Here is a 14,262-nt window from a genome sequence, read left to right as displayed (position 1 = left end):
ACTGGTCAACTCTTGATCAAAGTCAAAGTCAAAGTCAACCTACTGGATGACTCTACTCGCTGAGTCAGCCCGCTGACTCGCCGAGTCCCCCCCCCCAACACTGAAAAGTCCCATCTCAACTCACTGAGTCATCCCTTGACTCACCGATTCTTAGCTTAACCAGGAAAGACTAAGACCTCGAGACCAAACTCACCGAGTCCAAGAACAGACTCGCCGAGTCCAAGGCTATCTTCAACCAACTCGTCGAGTTGTTCTTCCAACTCGTTGAGTTCCTGCCCACCTTCAAGCAACTCGCCGAGTACACCCGTGTGACTCACCGAGCACCACTAGCTCTTAACCCATACCGAAGCCTTTCAGGTCATGTAGTCGATCCAAAACGTAGATCTACCCTTCTACAACCCATCCATCACGTAAAGTGGCAAACTTTACATGAATCCGAAGAGATCTAGGCATTTTACACTCTAGGGCTAGGGTTTGGGACAAGATGACTTCACCAAACACTCAAGAACAGGGAATTTAATGCACTCTAGACCTTCTCCATTCCAGATCTGAGGTAGCAACCTCAGATCTAACCTTCAAACTCGAAATACCACAAGCTAAACTTTCCACACATTCCAAGATGATGAATCTAGATGACTAACAGCCCAAGAAACGAAGTAATACCTCAAAAGGAAGCCACAACAGAAGAGAAATCCGATTCTTAGCAAAGCCCCTTGCTCCAAGCCTCCTATCTCTCCAAGATCTCCTCCAAAATCTCTTCTCCAAGGTTTAAATGCACTCAAATCCCTCACAAACGTGTCTTATGGTTTTTTGGACTTCAATAGAGGGTAAAGAGGCTGGGGATAGGGTATAATGTCCTTTATATAGGGCTCATCCCCCGAAATTAGGGTTTTCTTCACTCAGCGCCTACTCGCCGAGTCGGCCACTTAACACGCGACCAGAGTCGCGACCCTACTCGCCGAGCCCACCCATGGACTCGCTGAGTTTCCTTTTCATATTTCCACATTGAACCTTGGACTTGCACTCCTGAACTCGGGATGTTACAATTCTCCCCCACTTAAATTAGGCTTCGTCCTAGAAGCCTGTGGCAACACAACTCCAGAACTACTCTCGCAATGCACCTCCTGGCATTAACCAGACCATAGCATACATGATTGAGCCAACTGCGGAAGCGTAAGGTACTCGGCTCATCTCTGCTATCTCGGATTCCATACTCGGACTTTGAGTCTTACTCAACTTGGCATTACTTTGGATCAGTAATTCTCCCTTCTTCGAGTTCTCGATACTAAAACGTTTTAGTACCTTATCCAAGTAAGTATTCTGACTAAGTACTATTAGTCTCTTACTTCGGTCTCTCACTATCCTTATTCCCAAAATATAGGAAGCCTCTCCGAGGTCCTTCATAGTGAAACACTTCCCGAGCCAGGACTTAACTTCCTGCAGTGTCGGGATGTCGTTTCCTATGAGTAATATGTCATCAACATATAACATGAGAAAGCTAACTATACTCCCACTGGCTTTGACATATACACATGATTCATCTTCGCTTCGTACAAATCCAAACTCTTTGACTTTCTCATCAAAGCAAAGATTCCATCTGCAAGATGCTTGTTTAAGTGCATAAATGGACTTCTCAAGCTTGCACACTCTATTGGGATGCTTCACATTGACAAAACCCTCTGGCTGAGCCATGTAAACATCCTCAACCAACTTCCCATTAAGGAAAGTGGTTTTGACATCCATTTGCCATATTTCATAATCATGAAATGCAGCAATGGTTAGCATCACCCTAATAGACTTAATTTTAGCAACTAGTAAGAAGGTCTCATCATAGTCAACTCCAGGAGTTTGAGTAAATCCCTTCACAACCAATCGTGCCTTATACGTGTACACATTCCCATACATGTCCGTCTTCTTCTTAAAGATCCACTTGCACCCAACCGTCTTATGCCCAGGCACATTGTCAACTAAATTCCAAACTTAGTTGTCATACATGGACTGAATCTCGCTGTCCATCGCCTCTTTCCATTTTGCATACTCCGGGCCTACCATGGCTTCCTTATAGTTGTTAGGTTCATCTAAATTTACTAGTCTAATATCACTAATATACGTGTCCCCTTCGGTAGTAATATGAAAACCATATAACTGGGGTTGAACTCTAACTCTTTCGGAATGTCTAAGATGTAAGGATTCGTCAATTGGTTCAACCGGATTTTCCTCCTCGGGTTCAGTTCCAGCGTTAGAGGTTCCTTTATATCTCGACTCTTGAATCTCTTCAAGATCGATTTGCCTCCCACTGTCTCCTTGGTTTATGAGTTCTTGCTCTCGGAAAACCCCTTTCCTCGCAACGAAGACAACATTGTCACTCGGCTTTATCATAACACAAGTGTCGGTTTTGGCTTTGATTCGGGAGTTTACTGCCCAAGAACACCTTGGGGTGTAAACTCCTAGATCTCATGATTTAGCCTTCTAAATCATGTTATAAACACACATAAAGCTTTCTAACATTACTATAAAGAGTTACTCACGTTTTGGTATAAAAACCCGAAGATCCGTGACAGAGAAAATGGCTTTTCTCTAGTTGGAATTGTGAATAATGAATGAATTTGGTTCAGAATTCTATTTATAGTCCTGAGATATTTTTTGGCAGAAAATATTTTTATTCCTGGAACGAACTCTAATGTCCTAGAGTATTGGAATAACTGTGTTGCACAAAACCCTAGTGCATCCACTCTCCTAATATTTCCTTAATTGTAAAATCCTGAAAACTGCCCAACTTCAACTCGAAAACTGAGTTTTTACTGTAACTGTTCTACTTCTATTGGCTTCAAATGGTTTGTTCAGAATGGAAATTTCGGGTTGTCACATCATCCCCCTGTTAAAGGGAATTTCGTCCTGAAATTAGAATTTAGGCAAGGAAGTATGCACGAATGATCGAGTCGTGAGGAGGAAACTTCCCAATCAATTGGTTCTAGCACACTTAAGTGAAATCGGGCTCTCGGTTGGCATTCCAACGAACCTTCACTAACTGGCGACGGCGTTGCTTCGTCCGCTTGACCTCTCGGTCGAGGGTCACTACGGTTCTAATACGAAGGCGAGGATCTCAAAGAGTGGACTTGCAAGAGTCCTAACGGAAAGGTATGGTTTCACGATCGAGATGTGAAGAGTAGAAAGTATCTTACCGAGTTCGCGGAGTAGGTCTAGTTTGTGCAAGGCACAGGACCGATTCTGATAAGAATCTCGGAGGTCCTGTCTAACTTGGATTTAGCTTTCCACGCTTTACGAAGCGTATTAAGCCATTCCCAAAGTGAGTTATCCTAACGAACTTGGTCACTCACTTGGAATCTCAAAGGTTCCTTTTCTTGCGTAACCTCCCAGTCTAAGGCCACCCCTTGTTGGGTCAAAGTTGTACGAGTTTCTGTAGTTTGCGAGGAGTTCTGAATGAACTAAGGCGGTAGGTCGGTAAGACCTAGAATTTGGTGAAAGACTGGCGGCATCTCTGGTTTCGATAAATGCTCAACGGTTTTGACAAATTGAAAGAGTACTCAAAATTTCCCACACTACTAATAGTGGGTCTTAGAAATTTGACTCTTCAATTTCAAAACTCATGCTTTGAGAACATCGTTAAAAGTTCCTCTGACGGAAATGTTCCCATGGGTTCCTTCTTACTACAAGGGTAGATAAGTAAGTCATTACATGGAGAAATGACGAACTGATCCAAGTAAGAAAGACGTACCCTAATCGTTTAGCTCATGAAAGCTATGGGCGTACTGGTCCTATCCGAAGGGTATCACTACAGACTCGAAGTGTCCGTATCAAGTTTAGGAGATAGTCATCCGGACATCTTTCCTTAACACTCGAACTGAAAATATTCGGATCTCAGATCCATTCCTGGAAGTAGTTTCTCTCCTTGCGTTTGCTCAACCATTTCGTCTACGCAAGGCAGAGATAACGATTTCTAATGAAAAATCTCGACGGACTCCTCGATAACCGAGGTACATACAATGCGATCCGTCGTTCTCTGGAAGAATATGACCGGGGTTCTCCAGGGTGAGAAACCTAGTCTTCTAATTCTATTTCTGTGTAGTTCGCTAAGTTGTCCGGATTGTTCTTGTATCTCCGTGGGTGTTTAAACTATAGGGTGATCTGTTTACGGGAGTCGTACTGGGTTCTAAGTTTGTTCGCATGAAGATGCGATTACTCGTAGGCTTAAGCAGTTCTCCGTCCTGAAGTTCATATTAGAATTCATACTTGGTTCACAATCACCATTTCGTGTATACGAGTCATATATAATTAAGGTTGAAAAGGTAATCGAATAATTGATTCTTCTGTAAGCTCATATCCCATCGGGGAAAAAGAATTTAAAGTGGAATCATCAATTCTAAACCTATAGAAGCTTGATTATATATCACTCTTATGTATACCTTCCTTAGTGATAGATCAATCGCATGAATTCTTGTATTAAACTTGACGTACTGTACGAGTGGTACTTCAGGGATTTCATCGGAACGAAAATAACTAAGGGGTACTCCTGGCATGAGTACTTCGGTGTTCTGATGTGATGGTTTCACTAAAATGATGTTTACTAATAAGTAGACGTACGTATGAAGCTGTTTTTGTGAGGATCAAATTTAATCGAGTCGTATGATAATGTCGGAATCATACAGAAACTTAAAGACATTAGTGCGGGAAGTTCAAGTTTCATCCCTCAATCTTATATAATCCTTCACTTCCAACCCTACTTTGTATAATATTTTATATAATACGTTACTTGCAACCCCTTTATTATATTTTTGAACCCTTTACTTTTTTTTAAATCACTTTCACCATCTTCACATCCAACTTTATAAAATGTCACTTTCACTCCTTAGTTTTCTAAACTTTTTTGTTTATCCGCATCCTCGTAAAATATCACATTCACCTTCTCTACCTTCAATTTTGTAAAATGTCACTTTTACCTCTTTATTTTCTAAACTTTTGTGTTTATCTTTGTTCCCGTAAAATTCAGTGTAGCTAATAATACAAGTGGCAACTCCTATATTCTGTATAATGATATTAATCATCTCTTTATTTTTTAAAATATCATTTTCACCCCCTTCACTTTCAACTTTGAAAATGTAACTTTCACTCCTTCATTTTCTATAGTTTTGAACTAATAGTACAAGTGGTAATGCCCAATCTACAAACATATCAATGTATACAGTGCAACTTTCCTTCAATTTTGTATAATTTGTCACTTTTAACCCATCTATTTTGTAAAATGATATTGTTCATTCATTTACTTTTTTAAAATATCACTTTCACCCGCTCCGCCTTCAACTTTGTAAAATATCGCTTTCACCACTTCATTTTCTAAACTTTCGTGCTTATTTCTCTCATCTACTTTGTAAAATGCTTTTTTCATCCCACTCTTTTTTAGAATGTTACTTTCACCCTGTCAACAGAAAAAATCATTATAGCTAATACTGTAATTGTTAATGTATAATGTACAAGTATTTCAATGTGAAAAGTGCAATTTTAATCCCTCAACTTGATGTAATCCGTTATTTGCAACCCCTTTATCTGTAAAATAATCTTTTGCATCCCTTTATTTTTTTAAAATATCACTTTCACCCCTCTACCATCAACTTTGTAAAATGTCACTTTCACCCTTTCATTTTTCATCCTCAACTTTATATAATCTGTGATCCGTAACTCCTTTATTTTGTAAAATGATATCTTCGCTCTTCTACTTTCCTAATACCTAACAAAAACACGTAAAACCCGCAGCAAAGCGTGGGCTCAATTACTAGATGTATAGACATTAGTTAACTTTTTTTTATTTATGAAGAATTAAATGTTTATAAAGTATATGACAAAATAAGATGGTGAAATTGATTTGGAATAACTAAACAAAAAAATGTAACTAGAATCAAAGTTAATAATTTAAAGTGATAAATCTAGGAATCAAAATTAGAGAGATTTCAACTTAGTAATCATGTCTTAGATTTTAAAGTTCTAATTGGGAGATAATGAACATCGTTCTTTAACCAATGAATTAGAGATGTTAGTGATGTGTTAATTTAGTGTTAAAAACGTATTTGAATGTTAGTAATAATCCACAACTATTAGGATTTAAAGGGAGTTAGGATTGATTTGGATGAGTTTTGGAAGCTAAATGGAAGAAAAAACTCAAAGTGGTGAGGTAAGGAAGTTCCACCCACCGAGTATGACTTTACTTTGCACACATGATTTTTTTTATCCAATCCACTTTGGTTGCTTCCATTACCTTTTATAAGCTTATAAATTATAGAAAATAAGTATTTTAGGTTTTTATACTTTGGTTTAAGTATCTAAAAAGTAATTTGTAATTAATCATTCGATTTATTTGATCACTAGACATTCCATCATCACTAAGTGAAGTAGTGCATATAAAAAATTTAACATTGGCTCATTACAAAGAATACATGCATATACTATATTTTGCACTTTGATTCTTCCTAGTTTTAACTACTATGTGCATTTATTAGATGAAATATATAAATATTATTAGGTGCACTCATGAATTGATTTTCATAATATGTTTTGGATATGGAAACAAATCTATTGATTTTGAAATTGATTGCAATCACAATGATATGCATCCACATTGGATGGGTTGAGACTTGTCTATGGTCTGAAAACTTGAAATTGACTTAGATATCCAAATGAGAATGTTACAAATGTTATGAATGATTGTGAATGGTTTCTAAGAAAATCATCACATGCGAAAGTTGCAAAAGTGTGAATGTTGCAAATGTTATGAATGGTTGTGTATGGAATCCATCACCCGTTGTTATTGCTAGTGTGTATTCTGTTATGTTATGATGACATTTTGTAATTATTTTAATGCTCATGTTGACTGGTATGTTTGTTGGATTAGTGTCTAAGCCCGTAACCATATTTGGTAAGTACTTGATCAGATTGTGCATGGTCCTTTTGGGTTGCCTTCACCAAAACAACTTGATTGGAGAAATAATAGAGAAAGAGGTTATTATGTTTTATTAATATATTATAGGAATAATATATTAATAGGAGAAATCATATTTGTTTAATTAATATTGGTCAATAATTGATTAACAATTAATTTTGTGATCAAATGTAATTAATTAAATTGCAGGGGCTGAATTGTAATTATGTGATAGTTGCAAATTAGGGTAATGGATGCCCTATGGGAGAGGTGGATGAATTCAAGGGGATAAGGCCCTTGAAATCGTCCAAGGATAGAGCTTTCAAGGCTTATCTTATGGTTACTTGGTGGGCAAGCAACTAGATAAGGATAAGGATTGAAATCCTAATTTATACCCTATATAAAGACCCCTAAGCCTAAGGAAATCGACCACTTGTTCCCTAGGGTTCCTAGAGCCGATTTCTAACCTCTCTCCCTACTCTCTCTCTTGCCTCTCCAATTGCTTGTGGTGTTTGTGAGTCATTAGTGGTACTACACTTGTGGTACATGCTTTCAAGACTAAGTGATTGAAGATTAGTGTTGTTATTGCAATATAACAACAATAGGTATGTGATCTACTCTTCTATATAAATTTCGAAATATATGCCTGCTAGCTAGGGTTCTTAGTATGTTCATAAAGTTGTGTATCTAATAGAGAAAACATATATCCAAATCTAGGGTTGCATGCACACATAGGATTGTTTCTACAAAACCCATCAGTGGTATCAAAGCCTTTGGTTGAATTGTTTTCAATTAGTATTATACAATTGTATGAATTTGACACTTAAGGGTTTATGGCTAATAAACCCTAGGAGGCTAGGATTTCGATTTTAGGGTTCTTGAACCCTTGTGTTCGAATTTTTGAAGGGTTTTTCAAACCCTTTCCTTGTTGCCCAAGATTTCGAGATCTAGGATTTGCAAACCCAAGATTTTCGAGATTTGCCTCCTCCCCAAGATAAGTCCCTAAAATCTAGAGATTTGGATAATCCCAGATCTTGTAAATATCTTTTAATTGTTAAATATGGTAATTAAAGATTTTGAATTATCCCCTCCCTAATTTTCGAAATTTAGAGGGATATAAGGGATTAGGATAAATTTAATTGTTTAATTTATAATAATCCTTTATGATTTAGTAATTAAAATTAATTGTTTAATTTAGATAATTATTAAATCAAGAGTTTTAATATTTAAAATTTTAATTTAAAGGTTATAAATTTAGAAAAATTTTAAATTGAGATTAAAACTCTAGTATTTTTAAAATATACCCTATACTATTAATATATATATATATATATATATATATATATATATATATATATATATATATATATATATATATATATATATATATATACACGTATAACTAAAATGCTAGTCTTACCATTAGTAGGCCTCATTCACGAAGCCGATCTATAAGGGGGTATAAGGTTATGGCCTATAAAATGGCCGTTTAATGGGTATCCACTCTTACCCAACGCTTCCTTGATTGGTGGAGGGTCGTTAGCCGAACGGGTAGGATAGGGCAATCCTTTCATCATTAATAAGTATAATGAAAATATATAAAGTAACTAAATGTTTTTACAAAATTCCCAATCCTAGTTACTTTAGGCAAAAGTGAATTGATGCAATCCCATGAAATTACACTTTGCACCCTTGCTAAGAAGTTAGTGGAGCGTGTGTGGTTAACCGGCACACTAATTGGTTCTAAGTAAAGGTGGCAAAGGGTAACTCATTGTTTGTCATAGTTCGATGGAGCGTGTGTGGTTAACTGGCACATCGAATAGGTGACTGTAACAATGAGGGAACCATGTATATTTGCATGGTTATTCACACCCGCTTTGTGATCATCGGCATCCCAGTGACAAACAAGAGGGGCATATTGAGATTTAAACATGGCATTGAAAAGTTCAATGAATCTCAAGAAATCTAGGAATTCTCAATACATTTAAAACCTAAGCCTTATGTTTTTCATGGTGAAGAATTAGTGAATCGTCATTCACTTACCTCCAAATTATTTGCATGTTGGATTACAACTTCCCTTTTCTAATGTGTAAATAATGTTGTTGGATCCTAGACCTAATTTCTCATTTTGGGTGTTTAATTAGGGATTCAATTTTATTCAAACTTTTTCCTTTCTATTTGCAGATGTCTAACGCAAACGCAAACAACACTGTTGTTGGTTCATTCTCACTAATGAGCCTATGTCAAAAGGTGACATTCGACGGATCGAATTTCAACGAATGGATAAGATACATCCGCATGATTGCCCGCTACGAGGACAAAGAATATGTCCTCGATAAGAAGATTGAAAAGATCAATCCGGAAATCGCTACTCCCGAAGAAATGGCCGTCTTTGAGACCCATGAGCGTGATGCAACGAAAGTCCATTGCATTATGTTGGCCACTATGAATCTTGAACTCCAAAAGTCCTATGAGGACATGTATCCCTATGAAATGCACCAAGATTTGTTGGAGAGGTACCACCAAAGCGCAAGGCAAGAGCGCTACGAGATCATCACCAACATGATCACCGCTAAGATGGGAAGTGGAGAATCCCTTACATCGCATTTGCAAAAGATGCAAAGGTATGTTGATCGTCTTCGCAAGTTAAATGTTAACTTTGGTTAAGACTTGGCTATCGACATTATTCTCCACTCCTTGCCCTCGTGCTACAACCAATTTAGGATGACCTACCACATAAACAAAGAAGAATTCACCCTATGTAAACTCCAAGGACTCCTAAGGACTGCTGAGAGAAACCTCAAGGACAAATCTATTGCACCAACTCCCACTCCACCCGCTGCTCCTATTTTGGCCATTGGGCAAGGGAAGGGAAAAAAGAGGACGGCTCCTTCAAAGAGCCACAACAAGGGAAAGCCCTAAGATGGTTCCTCTACTAGTGGAACGAAAGTCGGTCCCGCTAAGACCAACTCAAACCCTAAGGAGGAAGAATGTCACCATTGCCACAAAATAGGACACTGGAAGAGAAGCTGCCCGAAATATCTGCAAGCCATCAAGGATGGGAAGATCAAGCCGTCTTTCGCAGGTATTTACACAATTAAATCTAATGATTCATCACGTATTATTTCTTGGTTTCTTGATACAGGATGTGGTTTTCACATATGTTCTGATTTATAGGGACTAAGAAGAAATAGATATGTGGAGTGTGGAAGAATAAATCTAATCATGGGAAACAGAAGATCGTCGCCTGTCACCAAGATTAGAGTGTATTCTTTAGCGCTTAGTAATGGATTAGGTTTAGATTCAGATAACTGTTGCTATTCACCATATATGCCAAGAAACATCATTTCATTTCATGGTTTGTTTAGACAAGGATTTAGATATTCATTTGATAATGAGAAAGGTTCAATTTATGCTTATCTAAATGGTGTCTTACATTTTGAAGCATTGCCTTGTAATGGAATTTATGAAACTGTTATGGTTATAGATAACTTAGGAAATGATGTGTTATGTGTGGATTCTTCCAATGGTTTGGATAAAGCATGCTTGTGGCATTGTCGTCTTGGACATGTTAACAAGAAATGCATATCCCAACTCCAAAACGATGGAGTGTTGGAGACATTTGACCATAGGGACGATGACGTGTGGGAGTCTTGTTTACTTAAAAAGATGACCAAGTCACCCTTCACTAGCACTTGTGAAAGGGGTGAGGGTTTATTTGTGATAACCCGAAATTTCCATTCTGAACAAACCATTTGAAGCCAATAGAAGTGGAACCGTTACAGTGAAAACTCAGTTTTCGAGTTGAAGTTTGGCAGTTTTCAGGATTTTACACTTAAGGAGATATTAGGAGAGTGGATGCACTAGGATTTTGTGCAACACAGTTATTCCAATACTCTAGGACATTAGAGTTCGTTCCAGGAATAAAAATATTTTCTGCCAAAAAATATCTCAGGACTATAAATAGAATTCTAAACCAAATTCATTCATTATTCACAATTCCAACTAGAGAAAAGCCATTTTCTCTCTCACGGATCTTCGGGTTTTTATACCAAAACGTGAGTAACTCTTTATAGTAATGTTAGAAAGCTTTATGTGTGTTTATAACATGATTTAGAAGGCTAAATCATGAGATCTAGGAGTTTACACCCCAAGGTGTTCTTGGGCGGTAAACTCCCGAATCAAAGCCAAAACCGACACTTGTGTTATGATAAAGCCTTAGACTCTTATGTATGCATGTTAGGGACAAGAAAACAACCACAAATCACCCAATTTTGGGGAGTTCACGGCCCAAGAGTTGCTTAGGCCGTAAACTCCCTTTTCAAGCTCAAAATGGTGATTTAAGGACTCTAAGACTATAAGGCTTGTATCTAGACTATTTTCCCATGTAGTGTAAGGCCTTAAACACATCAAGTAACACAAACAAATGTGAGTTTACGGCCCAAGTGTATGTTAGGCCATAAACTCCATAGAAATGGACAAAAGGGAGTTTTCAAGACACCTAAAGCCCTAGACCCCTTCATGGAATTGTTTCCCACTAAAATGAAGAACCAAAGTACATAAAAATCACTCATCAAAGTGAGTTTACGGCCAAAGGAATGATCTTGGGCCGTACACTCAAAAGAATGGCACCAAAGTGTGCCTAAGGTCCCCATTTGCCTTAAATAATTGCCTAGAACATATCCTTCAAGTGCAAGAGGCTTGAAAACAACAAAAACCCACCATACTTAGAGTTTACGGTTGTAAACTCTAAGGGAAATGGCCTTAGGGCCGTAAACTCCTAATTGGAGTATTTCTGGACCTTAAACCCTTCCAAGGACTTATCCACCAAGTTAGAATAATTCTAGAAAGCATTTGAGACTTCAAAACACACCAAACACACATGTTTGGGAGTTTACGGCCGTAAACTCAAGAGTTTACAACCGTAAACTCCATGTGTGTTAGTATATGAGGAGTAAACTCAATTATAGGGTCCTTTGGAACCCTAAACACAAGTGCCTTGTCCCACATTAGCTTAGATGCAATCCTTAGGGCCTATAACACTTATATAAAGTGTTTATTATGCCTAGGATGTCTTAACTTTATCAATTAGTGATTTAAGACTAATTGAATGCATATATGTGTGTGATTATATGTTCATTAGGATCGTAGTGTGTGTACGAGTCCTCGCTTGACACCTAGCCATCCTATACCGTCACTTCATCCCAATTACCAACTTCAGGTGAGTTCATACCCCTAATCAATGTTTTAAATGATTTTAAATGCTTTAAAGGGGGATACAAGTATAAACAAACAGGTTATTAAATCATTGATATGTATTTTATAACTGTGTTTGTCATTTAACAGATTTCACATACTACAAAATGTGATGCATGAAATGGTTTTAAATCTTAAAAACGCATTGTTATCAAAAGTTTTACCTTTGAAATGTATATTAAAATGACCTCAGGTTATTGTTAATCATTGTTCAAAACACATAAGATGTCTTACAAAACCATTTTTCTCATTCTTGAACTAAACTATGCATATACACTTATATTATTATATATATGTATTGATGTTATAGTTTGCATCTTTCATTTAGTTTCCCACACCCTTGAGTAGTAAGAGTGTGTAAAGCTACATGATCAAGTATTTAGATTATAGTAAATTATCATAGGGATAATTTGAAGATAACAAAACATTACTCCTATTACAAGGAATCATACAAGAGCAGTTCATTCATGAGTCTTTACTAGTACCTTACTAGATACATGAGTACGTTTACATATGTTTACCTGATACATGAACACATTACCTGAGTACCTTTACATTGATACCTTTACCTATGTATACTTATTTGAATATTTGTATCACGAATTGCGAGGATAATTTATTAGTACCTTCTGTGTAAATTATCCTGCATATCCCCAGTACCTCGGGATATATAGAATAGGACTCTATCCCCAGTACCTCGAGATGTCTAGACAGGACCCTATCCCCAGTACCTCGGGATACCTAGATGGGCCTCTATCCCCAGTACCTCGGGATATATGGACGGGACTAACCATTCCGGAACCCATCTGTTAGCAACAGTGGGTAATGAACATCTACGGATGCCTACGGTTATTACTTATACTAGGAGTACCTTTACAAGGACTAACCCTTCCTCCCCCTGCTGCTGCTACAGAGGACAATTGGACAATCTTCGGATGTTCATTAGGTTATATAGGTCGTGTTAACCCTAGTACCTTGGGATAACAGTTACATATGATGTGTTAGTCCTAGTACCTAGTGACAACACTTACAGTAGTACATTTTCGTGTTTACTTTATTTTGTGATTCTTTCACATAAACGATGAGTTAGACTAAGTACTTTAGTACTAAACAATTAAAGGAAAACTATCATTTTACAAACAAAACATTTGGGTCTTGGTAGAAGACTACATCTCAAACTGATAGGAAATAAGGGATTTTCTAGGGTTTTTCATACGTACATCAATATTTTCATTTAACAATTTACATGGCCTTTATAACAGAGTTTCACAAATAAGGCAATGACACTTATATACTTATGAATTCACCAGCTTTAAAGCTAATACTCGCTTTCAAAATAACTTGTATTCTCAGGTCATCAGTAGACAGGTACGGAGGCCAGGTTTTAAGAAGACAGAGCAGACAAGTCTCGTCTTTTATTTTGATTATATATTTTGGTGTCTTACTACAATGAAAGAACACATATGTATTAAAACTTTACTTATAATGAAATGGATGATGTTGTTGCTTGTTTATTATATTACACTGTTGTGATACTGTACATGACGTCCTCCACCCCTGAACGTTTCCGCCGTTCGTGGTTTTGGGGTGTGACAGATTGGTATCAGAGCGTTGTTTATAGTGAATATAGTATATCAACCCATAAAATATATACTAACTATAAATACATGGGATTAAAACACTCTGTCTAAGAGTTATACTTATAAATAATAAAATATTTAAGTAAGTATACGTGCCTGCATTCATACTAAAATCAGTGTCACAATGACAAGAACAAAAGTATTACGATTGTTGAATATCACAAGTAAGCCTAGGGATATATGGTCAGTCTTGGGAATGGCATAGCTTGATCAACTATGCTGATCCGAGGAGTTATTAACATATACCCAAGAATGGTTGTGATGTGGCAACAAGTCTAAAAACTTACCAACATTACCACAATGAGAACATTATAATAGAACCTAAGTCTAAAATACCATAGAGGTATTTTGTGTTACTATAAGTACTTTATACTTAAGAAATAAAATGGAATCTTCATTCCTAAGTTGGTAGTTGCTAAGTGGATACACTGAAGCTAT

This window comes from Lactuca saligna, chromosome 4 (assembly GCF_052625555.1).
Source record: "Lactuca saligna cultivar CGN05327 chromosome 4, ASM5262555v1, whole genome shotgun sequence".
Taxonomy (NCBI): domain Eukaryota; kingdom Viridiplantae; phylum Streptophyta; class Magnoliopsida; order Asterales; family Asteraceae; genus Lactuca; species Lactuca saligna.
This window is presented reverse-complemented; position numbering follows the sequence as displayed.